The sequence below is a fragment of the Cyprinus carpio genome, chromosome A20, assembly GCF_018340385.1.
Source record: "Cyprinus carpio isolate SPL01 chromosome A20, ASM1834038v1, whole genome shotgun sequence".
Lineage (NCBI taxonomy): Eukaryota > Metazoa > Chordata > Actinopteri > Cypriniformes > Cyprinidae > Cyprinus > Cyprinus carpio.
This window is the reverse complement of record NC_056591.1, coordinates 12,172,690-12,195,773: the sequence shown is the minus strand read 5'-3', so window position 1 is coordinate 12,195,773 and position 23,084 is coordinate 12,172,690. Positions and strand designations below refer to the sequence as shown.

Sequence of the window (23,084 nt, the reverse complement as noted above, 5' to 3'; positions counted from 1 at the left end):
CTGTGCAAATTTACCAGTCAGAAACCCAATTTTGGGGTTTTGTTGATTGAAATAGCCTGTGTATATTGACAGTACCAGAGACGTTGGATAAGAAAGCTGTAAGAACTTTGAAAACTTGTAAACTTTATAATATATTCTATGGCTATGCATGTACTATGTATGTATATCTTATATCTTTGTTTTGAACTTTACTTACTGTCATGATCTCTAGCTGGAGTGCCTATGAACTCCACCAGAGGGCACTCCACCTCTCTCTTTTGCCAATCTACCCCATAATCCTTTGCCATACTCATCATCATTGATTGCCTTCACCTGTATCTCATTAACTCATCAGCCTCACTCTATTTAGAGCCTGGTTCATCACACACTCATTGCTCAGTATTGTTAGCCTGTAGCGTTCCCTAGTTCCTGTGTCTTTCTGTGTTTCCTAGTTCCTTGTTTTCTTGCCGTGTTTCCTAGTTCCTTGTTTTCTTGCCTTGCCTTGTCTCTTGACCTTGGACTGTTTACCTCATTTTGATCATTTGGTGCCTGTAGTGATGGGCAAATGAAGCCTCATGAAACACTGAAGCTTTCCTCTGACTGTTTCGGGTAAAGATTCGAAGCTTCACGAGTGTCAAAAAACAATAATAAAAATAAAGCACCCAAAAGCCTGTAAAGGACACTCTGTAGGATGAAGCAGCGACCACAACTTCCATATATCCTCATGTTAAGTGCACAAATAAAAGTCTAACGGTGTGTGTGTGTGTGTGTGTGTGTGTGTGTGTGTGTGTGTGTGTGTGTGTGTGTGTTTGTTGAATTTCTCTCTCTGATAAAATAATTTACCCATTAAACTATGGCAGTAAATGCCAATATAAATATCAATATGATGTAATAGAAGAATAATATACACATATGTGAATTGTATATGCCAAATACATAAAAAGAAAATTCTGAAAGAATTTTTATTCTTCATATTAATTGTATGACTGGGTATTTAAAATTTTTATTGAATAAGTCTGAATGAAAATTACTCGTAAAGTAAGATCTGGGGGTTCGAACATTACGACACGTGCACGTGATTGGACAGAAAGTGAGGCTTCATTTTTCGTTGATCATGTGATTCTCTGAAAACAATACACGCTCCGGCACAGAGCTTTGTGACAAATTGCGCTGCTTACTCGATACGCGCTTTGAAGCTTCAGTGTCATATGTAACATCACTAGTTGCCTGCCCTAACCATTGCCTGTTTTGTGGATTACTCTTTTGTCTCGCCCTGGATTATACCTGTTTGCTGGTGTTTGAACCTGCCTGTTCTGACCACTCTTCTAAATAAAGCTGCATTTGGATCCTCAACTCCGTTGTCACGCTCCCCACGTGACACTTATATCCCCCTGGCAACTTTTATTCGTTTTAATCTTTGTAATTGTTGTAATCTTTTTCTTTTCCTTTTCTTCTTTTTGATATTGTTTCTTGATAGAGTATTGAATGTTATTGTTCTCTAAATTAAAAAAAAGAATGAATGAATGTTAATGAATCGGAAGTCTCGCACTTTTACAGAAAATAGCTTACTTCCACTCAGAAAAATAAGGTGGATTCAACAGTCCAATAAAAAAGTATTTATGTGGTATACACGGTCTTGCCAGTTACTTTATGTATTTTTGCTCTGCCAAGGAGTTCCAAACCAAACGAAGCCAAACCAACCAAATCAACTGTTGTGTTTTCATCCAAGCAACACACAGACGTGTTTCGTTCCTGAATGAATTAATGTTCGATCTGTTCATTAATGAAGTTGTGCCTCACATTCACTGACTCATCTAACAGTTGTTTGTTTAAACATTCTGATTCCTCTTATCCAACATCAATATTTTGTTGCCTGTCATTAACGGTACAAAAGTCAGTGTGTATCATGAAGACAGTGTCACTATAAAATTTTGTGTTATCAGTCAGATTAATTTCTTAAGAAATTAAGCTACAATATATTTTTAATTAAGAGTAAATTACTATAAAAGTTATAAATAAAAAGAAATAGGTCATGAAAGAAGAGGTTCCAGTAAATAATGCATACTATCTTGAGGGAGCAGCACCCTAAAGTTTGAAGATTCAGGCTGTACATGATATAACTACAAATTTGTTGAGTCTTCTTTTCATATATTGTGCTTGTTACATCGGCTCATTTATTCAAAAGAAGCGATGGCTTTGGAATACAAGCCTTTTCAATGCTAATAACATTATGCAACTGTCCACAGTCACAGTACACCCTCATTACCACCTTATGTTGACTAAATGACTCCTCATTTTCCGACACAAATAACCTGCATATTACATTCAACTATTGTATCCATCTGCATAATAAGATAAATGTTTTCATGAGATGTGACCAAACGGCTATTAACTTTGCATGCTCTAACTAAAAATCTGGACATAGTACGCTACAATAGATGGAATTAAGCTTTTATAAAGTAAAATGAAGACGGAAGGAAGATATTACAGTTAATACGTTCAAAAAGGGATGCTGCATAAACACTTTTGTAAACGCCAAAATATTCAGTATACAATTTGATTTGACATAACCTATCCAAAGTGGCTTTCCTAGTTTAAAAAAAAACGTGTAAATGTGATTGAATTACAACAGCTGCTAAATGGCGCCTCTTAGTGGTTGAAGAAAGGTACATCAAGCGTTCGCAAACAAATGGATGTAATGCTATTTTATATTATGAGGCGATCATCGGATTGTATCTATAGTCGCTAGAAATCAGCTTTTAACACTGTTTATTTAGTTCAAGATTTAGCTCAATTCTCGCGAAATCGCCACAATGAACAACAGAAAGCTGTCTGGACTGAAAGTTCTGTATTTGACTTCGGTTTGAGATGTGCTTCACACCAGCTTTTTAAAATTTACCTATTTTTATTAACTGGTAGATACATCTACAAGTTTAGCCCTGCTAAATAAGTCAAAATGGATGACTGAAACATGCTACATAAATGACATAAGTAGCTACATTGTAGTTCATGCAGTTCCCATTATGACCACAAGAGTGCAGCATCATCCAATGAACTTTTCAATACCGCTATAGAGGAACTGTAAGATGCTTTGAGACACCAGCTGGTGTTTAGAGAGTCTACTTAGGGTTATGAGGTATAATTTACCACGGGAATGTTATTTGTGTTTTTGTTTGTTTTTTTTTTTCTTGGAGAATTGTTATGGGGGAGTTATTGCAGTATAATCACGGCTCGTGACCAGTGGCCGTCATGCTCCTAAACGTACAGACACACACACGCACGCACGCACGCACACACACACAGACACACACACACACACACGCACTATTTTCCATGGGGAAAAAAACAACCAAACAAAAAGCGTAGATTTGGAATGTCATTCGGGTGTTTAAACGATGACAGACTTTTTCTTTTTGAGTGAACTTTTACTTTAATATATTTAGATCTCTCGTGGGAATGACCAATATGTAATTTTGTATTTTTAAATAAGTTAAGTGAGCATCTGCTTAGGTAATTTTTGTAAAAATAAACATAATGCGTTCCAGTGGAAGGTGTGCACGTGGGCATTGCGCGGAAATGGCCTTTCCTTAATGGAAAGGCAGAGTGTGTGCAAGAAAGTTGCTTCCTGTAGGGTTTGCAGGAGTTTAATTTAATGTAAAAGCTTTAATTCCATTATAATCCAGTCTTCTACTTCATTTTGGCATGTGTAACGTTATATACACAATAAAATTGTTCAAATTAAATCCAGCAATTAAGCATCTGTACCTAATTCAAATGAAAAAACCATATGCTGGGTGTAACCAAATCCTGCCATCCTCATCGCTGAATGTATCAGTCTACGGCTAGAGAAGGCAGATGAATGAATACTCCCAGGGTAGATGTCCAGCTGGGGGTCTGGGACAGAGCGACAGCTGCAGGGAGACAGTTTTTGTGCTTCCCCACCAGCCCACGGCCATCTCTCCAGATGCCTCAGAGCTTTACTGGTGTATTGGTTTCATAAGGGTGGGTTGAGTTTGAGGAAAGAGCCTGAAGAGATCCAGGTGAGCAACTTAATGTTTTAGAAAGAAGTCTCTAGTGGATTTATATTATGTATTATGTATTATTTTATGTATCATGTATTTAAAAAATATACAGTCAAAGTAGAAATATAGTGAAATATTATTACAACAATTTTTTTATATATTTTATAATAAATAATTTACAAAAACAGTTGTGCTAATTTACAAAAACAGTTGTGCTGCTTAATATTTCTGAGGAAACCGTGATACTTTTTTTTTCACGATTCAGGATCCCCTTGTCCACCATCCTGGATTTATTTTTAACTTCAATTTAATGCATAAAATAATGAAGCTTATGCTGACTTAAAATAGGGCCGCCCACTAGGTTTTGGAACTGAGCAGCAGTGCTTGAACTGCATATGTGAGCACTGCAGGTCATGGACTGCCTGGAAACATCAACTTCCCAGGAAAGACCAGGGCTGGGCGATCAGCAGCTGGTGAACAGAGCTGTGCTTTTGTTGTGCGCCGGTCTTCCCATTGATCGCTCTGTCTCGTAGAGATTCACATTAGAGCCATCAGCAATCAGCCCCACCTCAATCATGGAAAGGCCCTAGGGCTGAAAACCATTAAACGGTCTGCTGGGTTGTAATTGTAAAATCATGCTGTGAAGCACCCTGTCCTTCATATAAAGAACCATTGATTAATAGCATGCAGGGCAGCGTATTAAATCCTGCCATGAGTCTACGACATGTCTATAGCAAAAATATATAATACGAAAGTGCAATATTAACTCATTAACTCATCTTTAATTTTTAATAGCAAGTGAGTAGTACACTATAATAATAATAATAATAAAAAAAAATAATAAAAAAAAATTCAATGTACGTTATTTAAAAACATTTATAATAATATAATATAATATATTAATTTCTCAGGATGTTTTTGGTGCCTATATATTTTATACTCCATAACTGTATGTACAGTAATTAACTATAATGTTATATCAACCTACTCAGACTGCATTAAAATACATAACACATAAACAATACAATAAATATTCACTAAATAACATACAGTACAATGTAACAAAAAACAATGTTCATAAATTTTTTTTTTTTTTTTAATTTCACCATAATTAATTATTTTGTTTTTACTGTGAAGTGTATTGTATTGTGTGTATTGTCTTATATTCATACTGTATGAATTTCACATAAATAGTTTGATTCATACAATACTTTTATATATTGTTTAAGCTATTGTAAGGTAACTTACAATGGACCCTTTTCACAGACTGCGATGAAGCATTTCCACAGTTATTAAATCCAGCAAGTTTTTTTGTACCTTTATAACACTATATTTTGTGTTATATTACCCTTAAATTACAGAAACCTTTGCTGTGTGAGTGTTTCTAATACAACGGCTGAGTGAGTGACAGCAAATTTGACATTTTGACCACATAATCAATCTCCGTAGTTCCTTCCTCTTTTGTAGAAATGCTATCATTGATTTATTCTTTTGCTTTTGTAGCAAATGGGGACTCAGAAACACCACTACAGAAGCGTACCCAACTATGCTGTCATCCGCTTCTGAGAACCCCAGAATTGTGTAAAAGGGTCCATTTCAAACATTGACAGGTGAGAGAGTTGTTCAAAACAAGTGAGAAATGAGTCCACTATCCTCAGCTCAGTGTGAATACTGACAGGATGCAGATCACCCATTCAAACACACGCACACGACGGTCCTCCTCATAGATGCATGAGTGATAACACAGTCCGGCAGAGGTGGAAAGGTCTCTCTCTGTCTCCCACCACCCCTCCTATCAATGACCTCACACACAAGCTATTGCTCAAGACTAAAACGCTCCCAAACACTAAGTGCATGGTACAGGGATAAATATAACATGTGGAATGGTATGTTAAGTATGTGTCCACGCTCTCTCCAGAATGCAAGATGTGGCTGAAACACATGAAATGCCATGTTCAGTGAGACTGTGTTGTCCAGTTTGGGCTCTAGTTGCTGCGGACATTGGCAAAACAAACAGGCATCCACAAGGAAAAACTGTAAATCCCATTACCAGCAGGTCTTTACTAAAGCCATACTAACTGCATGTTTGCAAAGACAAAGGAACTTTTGAAAGATTGGGTGTTTTTAATCACATTAATTACTGCTGTTTTAGTTCAGGCTTTTTCAAACATTTAATTTCAGGGACCACCAAAAGCCCTTGCTTGAGAACCTTTCCTAAAATATAAAGCTGAATATTTTATTTATACAGAACCATTTATTCTGTGTGAGAATAAAATGTTAAGTGCATTATTATTAAACACAAATAAAAACTATATTCTTGAACATATGTACACTGCATTGCAAGGAGGGAGAGATATAAAATAATGTAGATTTTCACAAAACATAATTTTTTGAAAAAAAATATATTATTTACAGTAAAATTCTCAAAACTTAACAGTAATAAATCTGAAATTTAAAATAATGTTATTTACATGTTTACAGTATCTCTGCAGGATTTACATGATTTTATGTCATGGAGTGATAATAGAATCTACTATATGAATATAGAAAAATTGTGAGCCTAGTGAATCTTCAACTGAGTTTATAATTTGTATTGGGCAATGCAAGCTAAAAGCAGCGAGCTTTTCCTGGATATACACCAATTTACAGTTACTAGAGTGAACCAATTAAAATGTACCAAAGGCTTAAGTGGGTGAGATGGTGTTAGAAAGCAAAGACACTAAAACCATTTCCAAAAACACATATTGCATACAATATGTTATCCACTGCATGTGAGGCTGTATTTAACCCGTGCTGCTCCCCAGAGGCCCTGTGACATAACGAAGAGCAGCTCTTTGATTAGCACATTTTAACAAGGACACAGTTCCAACAGATATTGTGGAGAAAACCATGAACAATAAATTCTGTCTCTATTAACTTAACAACATTAAGAAAGACGATAAACTATTTCCTGGGGTATAAACTCTCTCCTTTTCCTCTCTCCTTTTTTTCTTATGTGGCAGAAATAGGCTTCCATATGATAACATAATGCAACTCTGTAAATACATTTAGCTTAACTTCATGTTTCATCAGAGTATTGCACTTTTGTACTCCATATGCATGCAATACTCAAAATATTAAACAGCTGTTTTTGATTGTTCTTTTGATTCATTTATGACAAACAATACACAAGTTGTTGTTTGAGAGTAGAAATTATCTTAATGTCTGCAATCCATTGTTAACCCCTTCTTTAGGCAGTTCATCAGGTGATGTAATAGATGTGTGTGTGTGTGTGTGTGTGTGTGTGTACCTGGTATTCCCTACGTCACGGAGACCAAATGTCCCCACAAGGATTAGGATTAGGTATTTTTGTCCTTGTGGAGACATTTTTTGGTCCCCATGAGGAAACAAGCTTATAAAACATACAGAGTGAGGAAAACAAAGGAAAGTTTTTTTTGAAAATCTGAAAATGCGGATAGTTTTGTGTGAGGGTTAGGGGTAGGTTAAAGGAATATAAAATGAAAGTTTTTTGAAAATCTGAAAATGCAGAAACCAGTGAGTGTGTGTGGTGTGTAGGGTAGGGGTAGGGTAAAGAGGAATAAAATACAGTTTATCTATCTATCTATCTATCTATCTATGATATAGTATGAAATTTTCTATGTACGGACTACAGGATTTGATTTTAAACTGTTGCTGGGAGAGGAAGGCATGCATGTAGTTGAGGCGATCTATTTGCAGGCAATTTAATGAAACTTAAAGATCTAACAAAATCAACATGAAGCAGGCTCAAGAACATGGAAACAGCAAACTCACAAAAGTAACAACTTTGCCCTGAAGAAACAGAGGGTATATACTATATAAACAGGAATTACAAGGAACTCAATGAGACAGGTGTGAAACTAATTAGAACCCATGAAAATGAGTTACTATGGAAACAACTGAACCAAGAACTAAACAGAAAATGAAAACTAAGAACACCAGAAACAAAATATTCTTCCTAAAGTCCCAAATACTCACAAACACAGGAGAGATGTGACAAATACATCATGATCAGGTCGTGGAAATTGTTCATTTGACTAAAAAATGAGGGCTTAATGGCATTTGTTGAAAAGGAAAGCCATTTCAGAGGATTTTTTTTATAAGGTAAGATTACAGACAATTTTTTTTATGCGTGCTGATTAATTATTCATAATAATAGCCAAAACATATATTAAAAAATTAGCAAGTGGGTTAATTTTCATTTCATGTTAGGATTAATAGTGGCTTGGTAAGCACAATTTTAACATTCCTGAATACTAGTATTTATATGTATGTATTTTGTCTTTTTCTTGTTGGCGTGTTTCAGATTCAGAATATGCTGTGTGCAAACACCTGTCCACAGTGCTGTGAAATAATGGCTTTGGTTCTGCAGTGAGATCCTGTGCTTTGATCTCTCAGACAGGTGTTCTGTCACACAGATGTGTCTGCTGAAATAGTTTTACAGACAGAAGCATGACTGATCACATCAGTTTCACATAAACATGCCTCAGTGTTTCGAGACAAATTATATCAAGGGTACGCTTACACAGCAACGATCACAATAATCCACAAGTAATCCACAGGACTCCAGTTCATCAAAAAACATCTTGTGAAGTGAAAATCTGCATTTTTTAAAGAAACAAATATATCATTAAGCCATTTTAGCTTTATACTGTCACCTCTGGCCCAAATACTGGTCCATAATTCATAATAATGCTTCCCCAGTGATAAAGTCCATCCCCTGTTTAGAGCTGTTTTGCATTGTTTTGCTTGTAAATGATGCTTGATCTGTGCATATTTCTCTCCTGATTCAGATGAGATGACTTATTCTAAATCAGGAGAGAAATATGGGGGCAGTGTGATCTAATGGTTAGAGTCGAAGATTGGGGGTTCGATTCTCAGTACCAGCAGGAAATATAGACTTTAGAGACCCAGTGTGGTGGGTCCACTTAACTGTTGGAGTAACCTCAGGAGGGTTCTGGTCCATTTAAAGTCAGGTAGGCCTTTGTCTTTGCTCTATAATAAATTCCACTCAAGGAGGTAAACACAGCTGGATGGCAAGACAAGATACTTATCCTCTTTAAATGTGGATCAACTTTATTCCTCAGGCGACTTTTCAAAGTGTGCTTGTGCCCTAAACAGCTGACTTTTGTAATAGAGCCGCTCCCAAGAATTCATAAACGAAGTCCCATTCCTCCCCCGCTCAGTCAGTCCCCCTAAACCATGTCACTGGTAATATGAGTTCAAAAGTCAACTCGTATTGATTTGTAACAGTGCACAGCAGAAGACAGCATGCTCTTGCACAACATGCACACACAGCCAGCTGTTTAGCACGGATGAATGGATCATTCTTGAAGTATGGATACTTTTGATACTAAATAAGAGGATCAGTCCTCATATAAAAACATATATGTCAAAACATATATGTTATACATGCAGTTAGATACCATGTAAATTAATGTGTTAAAGCTTTAAATCTTTGTATAGGAGAAATTTAGGTCATCAGCACGTGCAGAAATGCTCATCATTCACTAGATGTCATGACAGTAAAATTATCCGTTATTTCACAATTAATAAAGGCATAAAATCATAAAGGTGGCATTTATAATGGGTTTGATTGAAATTATTCAAACTAAAAGTAAAATAGTTCTGTAATTGGCATATATATATATATATAATATATATATATATATATATATATATATATATATATAGTTATATATATCGATTTATATATATATATATATATATATATATATATATATATATATAATAAATGCTATAATTACTATAGTTATCTTATCCTCATGTTGGAAAAAAAAAGTTTGATACAAAACAATTGCATGTTTGCATGGTCTCTGACAAATTCCTCATGATAATGACAATCCTCTATATTTTTTCTCAGACATTTACTTTACAGTCTCCATATGCATTGTTTTTAATTCCCTGTTATAGTGCATTTACTATTTAAGAGAAACAATGTCCACAAGCCATGATGGTCTGATCTGGGATTTATAAATCAAATAACCATGACAGCCTCTAACTGACTGATGTGCTTCATTGACTTATTATCCTAACCAAAGACCATTAACCTGATAAAATCTCTCATTGAACTTTTCACGAGGGCTCTCCTTTAATGTTTGTATTTTAGGAAAAAGATGAAGAGAGTCACTGTCTCCACTGTGTCCTTCTTTTAATATGTGGAAAACCCCTGGCTCCCACGTGTCGTCTTCATGGATTTATCCTGTCCTGAATGTACAAAGGCTGGATGCGCTGAAGCTCAGGGTGCCTGTATGTCTGGGAGCCATTATCCTCTTGGCCATAAAGAACACAGAATATGAGAAAAACAATTCAAAGTGTCACATTACTAGACTGTGAACAATATGAAAGAGCCGCAAGCATGTGCTTTGTACAATGCATGTGAAAGAGACCATCTTCTTACAGCATCCAGTAATTCATCCTGCACAGCATCATGTGACTTGGACATCCCCTGTGGAACAACAGCTCCTTCCAGCTGAAAGAAAAATAATAAAATAAGATAAAAAAACTACACACCCCTTAATTTAATATGGAGCAGCAGGAAGGGAAGCCATTATAAACAAGGTAATGTTGTAGTTAAGAAACAGCCAGGAAGAGAGGTGTAATTTAATAAGCAATGACAAAAAAGGAGCTTGTTAGCTCTTCAAATTTACTGAGCTGTGGTCATAGTATACACTCACAAGGACGTAACCAAATATTCAGAATATAACTGTTTAAAAATTGATCATTGAAAAACCCATATCAGTTGACTACTAATCTGAATATTTCATATGAGAAGGGGAGCATACCTTCCTCATTGGCTACGGCAGTAACAGCCTTGTATTCCTTCTTATAAAGATTAAGCACAAAGTGATGTAAACAATGACTGGAGCCTGTTAAAAAATTATGTTGTTGTTCAAGTATCATAGAATGTTTATTTATACCTAAACTGTTATTTGCCAAAGGAGTGAGTAAAGATGATGTCTCAAGACCCAGTGTGTCCAGCTTTCGCACAGACATATGAGACTCCTGCTTTGTGTATATTTGACACAAAATATAATTATCATCTTCATTATAGCCTAATGGGAAGAAATGGTAATGTAAAAAGAGAGAGAGAGAGAGAGAGAGAGAGAGAGAGAGAGAGAGAAAACTCAAACTCAATGGCCTGCGAGATTGTTTCAAGACAAGACTGTCACTTTCTCATTAGGGAATATGCCATTGTTTTCCTCATTATAGCTGTATTATTTCAGAGACCTACTAAATTATTTATTTTTCTTGTTTCAAATGTAGTTTCATTTTTCTATATATATATATTTAACCTAATTGTTTTATTAGTGGATTTGTATAGGCTACAGCAACAGAACCATCAACATATGAAGCTTGGGTGGAATTTTAACCTCAGATAAAAATTCTTATAATCTTTTTCAAGTTACTTTCATTATATTATACGTTAATGAATACAATTGTATATATAACATTATGTTATTTACAATATCATGTTTGTGATTTTCATTTTTCACTATAGCTTGTGACCCTTAAATCAAATCAGACTGTATGACATAAATCATAGCATTTTATTCAGATTTATTCAGAAACTATAAATATAAATATATATAAAAAATGAAAATAAAAAGCTGCATCTTTTTTTTTTAAATAAAATACTTGTTCTGATTTTTTTTTTATCTCAGTATTTTTTTTTCTTATGAAGGGTGTTAAGATATAATTTATTACACATTACATTTAGATGTTCTTTTTTGTCTGATGAATATATAAGGAAACCTTATAAAGAAACTGACTGACACTTTAGCGAACCTCGTTGTACCTGACGTTAACCTGTACTACATCTCCCGTTAGACATCACTACATCTACCTTGTGTGCTCATGCGCACTCGCTCGCTGGGAAAAAAATGATGACGTCAACTCGTTATAGGGTCTGTGCAATGCTGAGATCAAGCACATTCATTTACCCAGTTCATCCAAACTAAACAGTGGAGTTTGAATGAAGGATGAGACCACGTACGAGGTAAGAACAGCCTTTCAGCTGCCATTCTGGATGAATGTGTGTACTGCGCATATATGCGCGCTAATGGATTATGTTGTGACCTGAGAAGTGTATTATCACCGCTGTCCGATCAGAGCACGGGAGGGTAATGCTGATTGATGATGGTATGTGCGGTTAAATCCCACAGACCCGCCAAAACTAATGCGAAACAACACCTTTTTGCATGTGCTTTTATTTTAATTCCTTCTGTACTTAGCCTCGCGGTTTAAAATGAACGATTTGCATCTTATTTGCATGTGACGTTCTTTCCTCTGGAATAATGAAGCCGGTGTTCTGACAAATAATGCTACCTATTGTGTCATATCACTCGAGCTCAAGCACAGCCTGCGCGCGAGCATGTAACCGGCTTCCCAACAGTTTCAACACCAAGTCCAAGACAATGAAAAAAGAGGGGTTTCACCAAGAGTTACTGCAGTGCTTCTTAACCTCTCCAACTCCAAGGACATTAATAGTCCAAGACAATGTTCCAAGCCCCCTTCTAGTGTTCCTCAGGGTTTTAAGAAAAAGGTATAAGCCACTTCAAGGTTTCTTGAAAAGTGTTGGCTGCCACAGTTCTTCTGGATTTAGTCTGTCTCAGTTTTATCTGATTCTTCATGTCATTCCAGATGGACTGGATAATGGTGAGATCATATCTCTGTGTGGAGCACTCACTGTTGTCAGACTCCTTGTGCATACAGTAATCTCACTGTATATATATATATATATATATATATATATATATATATATATATATATATATATATATATATATATATATATATATATAGATATTAAAAACCACCCAAAAAAAAAAACACCCACACACAAAAAAAAAAACAAAACACAACAACAAACAAAAATGGCCCTTACAAAAGAGCAATTTCTTGATAGAATACTTTTTAGGCACACGTTTTTTTTTTTTTTTTAACCCCCACCCCCCCCCCCCCTTTATGCTACATCATTCATACCAGATTTAAAAAGTTGGAGTATGCTATTAATGCAGATTAGTACATCTGGAATGGCACGAGGGTGAGTGAATGATGAGATTTATTTATGTCTGTAAGATCCCACCAATCCCATCAAGTTGATAATGCTGAAAATGTGGAAAGGAGGCTGCTATCTAGCCTATTGTTTGGTCTGTCTTTCACTAATCAAGTGTTAAAGACTTGAACACTTGATTAGTGAAAGAGAGACCAAACAAAAAGATAGCAGCCTCATTTCCACACTTAGTGCTGACTAGACCTAAGTCTTTCTTATTTATCCATCAGCAGATAGCCGCGTACTGGTATTCTCTGTTCTCTTGAGTTAGAAAGCCCCGGTCACCCCACATTTTCATCAGTCTCGGCCGGCTCTCTATTACTAGGGAAATATACCCTGTGGGCACTGTGGGGCATCATGAGTGATGTATTTCTGCACTTGACTTGACTTGTATTCCCCTCAGACTGAGCATATGTGCCCTCGTATGGGCTCCTGCATTGACTGTTGATATAAGGCATGGTGATCAATGACTGTTTCGCATGATTTCCCTAATAAATGAAAGCCTTGTTTGCATTTTATGACATTGTAACTGAAATCATTGTATTATTTGGCATGTTGTTATTAGTTTTACTTTTAAGACAGAGTGTAGGTGAACATGCATTATCTTGTGATCTCCCAACTCTGTATACAAGTTTTGGGGTCTTTTGCAACTCTCACATGCTCTCACAGAAAATATTTTTGTAATGTGAAGGGATGGTTCACCTAAAAATGAAATTTCTGTCATTTACTCACCCTCATGTCTTTCCAAACTCGTAAGACTTTTATTCTGTGGAACATAAAAGAAGATATTTTGAGAAATGTTGCAGTGTTTGTTTCTCCATACAGTGGAAGTCAATGGTTACCAAAACTGTTTTGGTTGCCAACATTCTTCAAAATGTCTTTTTTATGTTTCACAAATATAAAAAGGCACACAGGTTTGGAAAGACATGAGGGTGAATAAATGATGACAGAAGTTTAATTTTTGAAGAAATGTTTTTCATGCTGTAGTTTTCACAAAGTTTCACTCTGTAGAAAAAGATTTTACCAGCTAGTCTGTACTTAGATTAGACATGAATATGTTTGTCTTTCTTTCTGTGCTTTTGCAGTAGTAAGGATGTTTAATGCTCTGCTGAGAACTTTGTGATTATGTATAAGACTTATATTGACTTGGATTGAATGAACACGTTTCTGGTTAAATGGAGTCTTGCAATAAAGCTCCTACTATTAAGTCTATTGAGCTCTCAGTGAGCATTCAGTAGTTACATTATTGGTGAAAAGCTTTTTATTTTTTTAAGAGAATGAGTGCTTTCCATTGCTTGGCAACAGTGTTTGCCTCTGACAGAGTAGATTTGTTCTAGCTATACAGCCCATTAGTCCAGACAGGTTTGCAGCAGTGTCACTCATGTGATGTGTACCCTTATTAAACACATGGGTGAAAGGTCTGACTTTCTTTTTTGCGCTGCATTGTGTATGTAGGCGAGAGATCAGGCTGGGAACTGAACTGGGAAGTGGGCACTGAGTGATAATGTTAAAGCTGTGTCCTGTCCTTTATGTTTATGGAGGTATTCATGAGTGGGTGTGTGTGGTGTAGCATGTGTTGTCTTTTGTCTGACTGTGCCATCAACAAACCGCCTCTTTTGCAGAGCCACGTGCCCGGATGCAGGTGAATGGTGTGTGTGTGTGTGTGGTGGGGTGTTTGGGTAATTAATAAGGCATAGGGTTACACCAGCTGGCCAATCAGATCACTGCGGCTGATGCTGCCTCCACAACTCATGTTTGTTAATGTGGAGAAAGCCGAGACACCACTGGGAGTCGTAATTGTTTCCGCTGGTGAAAGGGTGGTCCCGGGACAGCTGGGGTTGCCCCACACCAGCACAGCACATCACACTAGACTGCTCTGACAAACAAAGAATTACTGAGATCAGTGTTGCCATATACAGTATAAAAACTATATTTCAAAAGTTTGGGTTGGTAAGATTTTGTAATGTTTTTGAAATGAGGCTCTTTTTCTTACCAAGGCTGCATTTATTTAATTACAAATACAATAAAAAAAAAATTGAAATATTATTACAATTTAATATTAATTGTTTAGCAGCCATTACTCCAGTCTTCACTGTCATGTGATCCTTCAGAAATCATTTTAATATGCTGATTTGGTGCTCAAGAAACATTTCTTGTTATCAGTGTTGAAAACAGTTAATATTTTTTGTGGAAGCTGTGATACTTTTTTTCAGGATAGTTTCATGAAAATAAAGTTCAAAGGAACAGGATTTATTTGAAATAGAAACGTTTCATATTGTTATAAATGTCTTTACTGTCACTTTTGGTCATTGCAGTCCAGTGTGTCTGCCTCATTGTTTGGTCATTAGCATTGAAGTGTTCTCTGTAGATCAATCGCCTTTGATAAACAACATTATCACGTGCATTTCGTCAGTAAAGCCGGTTCCCTGATTACCGCTAAACTCCCACAACATCCCATAAAAATCACCATCAATAAATAAACAGATACTTAGTTCACTGACAAGCAACTAAATACCGCGTTCATTATCGCAGATGAATCCCCTTTGATAATGAACGTGATATTGCGTAGCTTGTCAGTGATCTACGGCTCTGTCTATTAAATGCCGCTCCATTTGAAAGCAGGTGATGGCAATTTAGCGGTAATCAGGGAACCGGCTTTACTGACGAAATGCGCGTGACAATCGCATGTGATATATCGACCAGCCCTAGTTCTCTGGTATTTTTAATATACTGTTTTGCATCAAAACCAGTATGCTTTAAGCCTTCAGCACTTTCAGGTCCCCTTACGATCATTCTGTTCTCCATCTTATGACATTTAACCATGGCAACAATTCAAGAACTAGAACCTTTATGAAGAATGGAAGGATACTTCATTTCAGAAGATGCTTTGCACCAAAAGATCTGTGAAACACAAAAAACAATTTGCTGCCATCGCACCAGATACTGTACTTGTGGGAGTCAAATAAAACCTTCAAATTTGTCTCTTAATATCAATCCACAACCTCAGCATTCAGTGGAAATGTACTGCATACAACTTGAGTCACTGTTGTCTTTTACAGAATTGGATGAGGACTTCTTTAAATGAGGCTTGAAAGAGGTCATAACATGGCAATGCTCTACGAGCCTTGCAGCTCCGGCCAGACCTTGTGAGACAGGACCCTGCTCAACTTGGCCGTAACAATGGGCCTGTGTGACCATTTGAATGTCCTATTCTCTGAGTGGTGTGGTTCATTTGGATCAGGACAATGGCTTCACTTTTGCATCATTTATTTCCAGAGGCCCTGCATGTCACCATGCCACTCCTGTTTACTGCGTTCTGGACCAACTGTGCTGCATCTACACACCTTCAGCAGTTTTGAATCCAAGATTTGTCTGTTCTGTTGTCAGCCACGGGTTTTGTGTTAGCTTGTAATATGAGATCTTATTGTCTTTTCGCCACTCAGTCAGGTGTAATCCTGTTTCAGTTTGTTTCCTCAAGCTGTCCTTCATCTTGGCTCAAAGAAGATTATGTGAATAGTAGGGTGACTGTAATTACTTCTGATCTCTTCTGTGCTTCACTTTCATTCTCTTTGTTTTTCTTTAGTGTTTGTCAGTGCATTTGCCCTAAACCCTACTTTGCAAACATTATGATTTTACATTCTCTTTGTGGTTGGTTAGTGTAGGATTAAACCTGCCTGAGCTCTTACTCCTCTCTGTGGTCTCTGCAAAGCTGTTTTCCAGGCAACCAAACTTTTGTTGCAGAATTAAACACTAAAACCTTTTGCACAATCACTTTCTGTATTCAGGCTTGGTGAGTTAAAGGGATAGTTTGCTAAAAGTGAAAATGCTATTATTGTTTTATTATTTTATTTTATTATTTGTGTTCCAAAGAAAGCGGTTTGGATCGACAGGAGTAATTGATGACAGAAGTGTAATTTTGGTGAATTCTTCCTAGAGTTTGACTTGAAGCTTTTTGGCATACTTGCGCTCTAGCTGAGAGGTGTTGCTGAGGTAAAATCTGTGGCCTTTCCTCAGAGCCTAGAGGTCTTTCTCCTCTTGGAGGCCCCATGACATTCTTTATTCCTCCAGACGTCAAGGAGCAGGTCATCCTTAGGGCGCTTTTGAATAGTTGTAGTTTTTCTTAATTCATTGGAGGGTTGCTGGTGCATTCCACAACTTTGCTCCCAGGATATTGAGATCTGGATGGTTGGTTGGTGTTTTATTAACACCTTGCTGAGGCCACATAGATTAGGAAACAAAGGACATTCTCAAAAAGAGCTCTCTCTAAGTTAAAGAATTATTGCTGTTCGATACAAGTTAAGCTCAATTGACAACATTTATGTTATAATATTGATTACCAAAAAAATCACCTTGTCCCTCTTTTTTTTTTAAAGCTAAACTCGGAGTTAAGTTGAGGAACATGGATATGAATGGGATTTAAAAGCAGAATTGTGAAGCTTAATTTTATTTTTTTTAAATTATTTTTAAATAATTGTTCTCATAATTTTATAGTCATTTTGGGCTTTACAGCTTCACACTGTAATGGTAAAAAATTAAATGGTAAACATTCACAAAAAAACACACTAAAATCATGTTAACAGTCACAGTTATTGTGGCTATACAAAAAAATATTTTAATGTTTATCGATTGGCTCCATCTATATCCATTGGAAGTTCCTCACTGTTACCTAGATGTTTGCTTTAGAAAAACAGTGATTTTTTAGAAAAAAAACAGTGACAAGTGGAAATTAATTTGTGGTGTTAATCAACACAAGTGGCTGTTAATTGACCTTAAAGGGATACTCCACCCCAAAATGAAAATTTTGTCATTAATCACTTACCCCCATGTCATTCCAAACCCGTTAAAGCTTCGTTCGTCTTCGGAACACAATTTAAGATATTTTGGAAGGAAACTGGGAGGCTTGTGACTAGAGATCGACCGATATGGGTTTTTCTATAGCCGATGCCGATCCCGATGTTTAGAGGTCAGGGTCAGCCGATGGCCGATATGTGCTGCCGATTTTTAGGGCCGATATCTTGAAGTTTTCCCCTTCATTTGCATGCTAAAATGTCACACTAATAATAAGTGGATGCACAACATTTCTAAACTTATCATCATGGCTTCAAATCTTAATTTTGTGCACTGCACGGTATTACAAATAAAAAAAAAAAATATCTAAAGTTAACCAAACAAATCAATAAAACTGGCCAAGTATTAAATATATAAAACAGGTTATATATATATATATATATATATATATATATATAATATATATCTATATATAGATATATATATATATATATATGATATATATATATAGATCAATCATTTTACATAAAAGTTTTAGAGCATTTATCAAGCAGAATTTTTAAAGTTTGTTGGAACATAAATGTAAACTTAAATATACATTTAAATAAAAGAAATAAAATTTTAGGAATAAAAATCAATTAAACTGAAAAATATAAAAAAAAAATATATATAAAAAATAAATAATAGTAGTGCTGCAAACCACACTAGCAACCAGCCACATTTGTGTTTGGTATAAATGACACAGAACATCTAAGTGCATTCTAACTTCAAACTTACATCGCAGTCTGTTCATTATTAAGATTAAAGTACAGTCAATCAAACATATAAAAGGTTACACTGTGTCAGTTTAAATAGACCGTAGTATACCGGTCCCACTCTGCTGTTATGCCAAGGACGTTTTTTTCTCATCGTGAAGAGTATGACCCTTTTTCCGTCTAGTTTACATTAAAAAAAAATTAAAAAAATATTATAGTTTAACATTCAGATACATTGCGAATATGGAAACATTTGGATATGTGCAGAACGAGACGTGACACTGTTACGATCTAATGCACTGTAAATGCAGGATTTTTTTAAAACAAAAAGGGCCTACCGGAATGCAAGAATTCAAAATCGAACATTTTGCAGAACAGGATCAAATAAAGTACTGGTCATTAATACTCGCATAAAATGTTTAATGTGAAAAACAAGCGGTTCACTGACTGCGCAGGTCAGCACAGCCACATGCGCCACAGTTCACGTTTGGGATAATTTTATTTTTAATACTATAGTGTCATTTGAAAACATTGCAAATTGCGTTTTAAAAAATACAACAACGAGCACCACGAAACCATTTAAAGAGGCGCATTCAAAGGTCTCCTTGACGGGAAAACAGTCAACAAAGTAAAAATGATCTCAAACGTACAGCGCGCTCCCCTTCATTTTATCAAATTATCATAATCACATATTCATTTTACAGTCCCCTGCTACTAGCATTTTATTCATTTTATTTTATGCACATAATAATACCGCTGCAGACGCATTTTTGCAGCATAAGGTTATTTAATTAATCGTTAATTTAAAACGACGATCGATCATGGAAATGATCACAAATATTGACATCCCTAAATGCAAATGAGTTGGATGGAAACCTGGCTATTGTCTGCATCAAACCATGCTTCCGAACAAATGTCATTCACTGTTCTGGACTGCTCCAGGACAGCTGTCTCTCCGAGCACAGTGCTGTCTGTGAGCAGGGCGGAGTAACGTAGCCCTCAATCACGCTGCAGTGTTTGTGAGAACTGCCACCTACTCCACCTCATTTACAGAGTGAAATTTTCTGACTACCTTTATCTCCCAGGACTGTTGTTGAATCTTCCAAAGTTTTTGGCTTGGGGTCCTTCACATGCGGCAGCAGCACTTTCCACCGCACCAATAACACGGGGCTGCCCGCCGACGTGCCTGAATTTAAATCGGAGCTACTAAAAACGGATATCGGTCGATGCCGATATATTAAAAAATGACAAATATCGGCCAGATATATCGGCCGACCGATATATCGGTCGACCTCTACTTGTGACTGTCCCATAGACTGCCAAGTAAGTTATACTGTCAAGGTCCAGAAAAATATGAAAAGCATATAAAAAATAACGATAATATAAGGAAATAAAATAACTACTTTATTCAACAATTCGTCTCCTCTGTGTCTCTCCACATCATCATAGCGCCATTTTGGAGACTATGAGCTGTACAGCTTACGCTCTTCTGTGCCAGCCGCATAGAGGAGACGTATTGTTGAATAAAGTCGTTATTTTTGTTTTATTCGCATACAAAAAGTATTCTCATCGCTTCATAACGTTACGGTTGAAACACTGATGGCAGATGGAGTATTCTAATGATGCTTTTCATATTTTTCTGGACCTTGACACTGTAACTTACTTGGCAGTCTATGGGACAGTCAAGCCTCCCAGTTTTCTTCCAAAATATTTTATATTGTGTTCCCAAAGACGAACGAAGCTTTTATGGGTTTGGAGCTACGGAGGGGAAGTGATTAATAATGACAAAATTTTCATTTTGGGGTGGAGTATCCCTTTAACTTGTATGGAATGTGGAACATTCATTTGATACTACCTTGCTCTTAATTTTACCCCACAGCAGGGGCTTTAGACTGTGACTAAAATGGTCGCAAATTCAACAAAAAAAAGAGGAAATGTGACGATTTAAATTTTTTTTTTAACATTTTTGTGGTCGGATGTTTAAATCCATTCCTTTTGGATACATTATTGATGTTATCATATAAAGATGAGTGGTTTGTAGAGGCGGCTCACAGGACTTATCATTAAGTTCTATGGAAACTGGTGTTCGTACATAGACTAGGTGTAGTCAGGTGGTCATCTTTGAACTGCCTTTTTCATATCCTTTCAATAACTCAGCAATTCTCAGAATTCTGTGGGTTCCTGGTAAAGTAAATATTTCAGTAACTTTAAACCAAGTGCCTCACACCCTTAAGAAATGTGCATTTTTTTAATTGCTGCCACAATTTTTTTTTTCATATGGAAAATCATACATGTGGGCTCAAGATTTTGTGTAAATAGTTTTTTAAAATTTTTTATTTGTTCTTTTGTGAGCTCAGGATTTGTATAAATACAATTGTTTATGACAACCAGATTTCCTTGTTTGATAGTTTCCCATTGTATGACCTCCCTAAAGTAGTGATGCCATAGTTTGATTTGTTGCAGGGATGTCCAGCAGTGTCTATGTTTGGGCCTGTGGTTTTAATGGTGGTGTATGCTCTCACACTACAGCGTTGATGTTGCCGTCCTCTGTGCGCTGTAATCTGAGAGTCACAATCTAACTGTGTGGAGGCATACAGACATGGTTCTTCCTCTGCCCCAACACTGCAGGGGCTGGACAGATAAAACAAGACCAACGGCGCAAATCATCCTCCCTCACAACTCTTTGAGGAGGTGAAGTTTGGCTGAGGGTTCTCTGGCCCCCCTTCGAAACATTTGAGATGTGAAGAGGCTGAGAATGGGGGTAGAGGACAGGAACGTGTTTATTATACAGGTATGATTAACGCAGACAGCCTGTTGGCGACACCTGAGTTGTAAAGTTACTTGGTTAGCATTCCTTCCACAATGAGCTTCTTGTGCTAGTCAAGTGCACTGCTTTTTCTTAAAGGGAACTACAGTTCAATTGCTATTGATTTAACAGATGAGTTTGTGAATCTTTTTGAATTATTCACTCAAAGCAGCTTCTTAAAAGAGTTTTTAGCCCGTTCTTGCCATTATTTAGTTTATTACATAACATGCTCTGCACTTTCAGTTGAAATGGCAAACTCATGCTGCCTATAGTGTACATACACTTTAGTGTACATACACTTCACATATTCATCTGTATAATATGTTATTAGTACACCTATCTGTATATCATGCTGATAGTATTTAAAATCTGTAAATTTTGTCCATAATACTTAACTGTATAGTTATTGTACATATTGTAGACCTTGTATATTCTGTACTTACTGCTTATTGCACTTCTGGTTAGATGCTAACTGCATTTCGCTGACTTGTACCTTACATGTGCAGTGACAATAAAGTTGAATCTAATCTATCTATCTATCTAACATATTTTCTTGCCATTATTTAGTTTATTACATAACATGCTCTGCACTTTCAGTTGAAATGGCAAACTCATGTAAAATATGACTTTTGCCATGGGGCTGTAAATTAGATATCTGATTGATGAATTAATAATTTTAGAGAGTTTTTTTGAATGATCATGCAGATATATTTTTAGAAGATGTGTAGCACACACGTTTTATATGGACCACTTTTTGATATTTTTATGTTGTTTTTTGTTTTGTTTTTAACTTTTAGTTTATTGTTGTTTCAGTGTTAGTAATTTTAGTACTTCAGTGTATTTAAATATAAATTTATGTTTAAAGAACCTAAATGCATGTGCCATGGATAAATAAAATCGATTAGCCTCTGCCCAGACAATAATGAAAGTATTTTAATTAAACCATATTGCTGATGAAAATAATAAAGATAAAGAAGGTATATAAAGATAAATAAGGATAAAAATAAAAGTAGTGTTTATTATTAATAATTCATCAATGATTTGAAAATGATCTTAAAACATCTTAAATTAATACCAAATAGCAGCATTACTGTTTGAGCCTTGTGTGCTGTAGGTGAAGAGCTGAATAAACACCGGTAACCTGAAGCACTTTGTTAGTGGATTAATTACGCTATATGGGGATCAGATATTTATACAACATAAACATAATATTACAACTTATATATGCACAAAAATACTCAAATGCATAAGTGAACTTGAACTAAGTTATGTGCTATAGTCAGAAAGAATGTGTAACTCCTGTTGTGGATGTGCTCTTGGCTTTTCCCGTAACAACACGCTGAAACACAGCAAATACACCCAAAGAATCTTTTTATTACAGTAGTGTTCTCTTTATAATGTTATGTATATGACATTCCCAATTATAGTTATTAATGTTATGCATTGCCATTGAGCTGCGTGTGCTGAAGCTGAATAGCTGAATGAACTCTGGTGAACTGAAGTGCTTTGCTAGCAGCTTATTTAACTCAAGGAAACACACCCTATATGAGATTAATCAGTTATTTATACAACATAAGCATAGTTTTAAAACTTATATATATGCACAAAAAGATGCAAATGCACAAGTGAACTCGAAGTAA

The 23,084-nt window shown here is 36.0% G+C and overlaps 1 protein-coding gene across 4 annotated transcripts in view; it reads left to right on the top strand.

Moving 5' to 3' along the window:
* Window positions 1-11,891: 11,891 nt before the first annotated feature.
* The window catches only part of LOC109071939 (disheveled-associated activator of morphogenesis 1-like), a 68,927-nt gene continuing 57,734 nt past the window's right edge, over window positions 11,892-23,084 (top strand). For 2 of the 4 annotated variants that reach the window (XM_042777642.1, XM_042777638.1), the window contains exon 1: window positions 11,892-12,039. The gene's annotated coding sequence lies outside the window, so the exon portion shown is untranslated. Of the gene's footprint in view, window positions 12,040-16,338; window positions 16,459-21,408; window positions 21,430-23,084 lie in introns of those variants that run through there. The other 2 variants (XM_042777640.1, XM_042777641.1) reach the window with 2 other exon arrangements.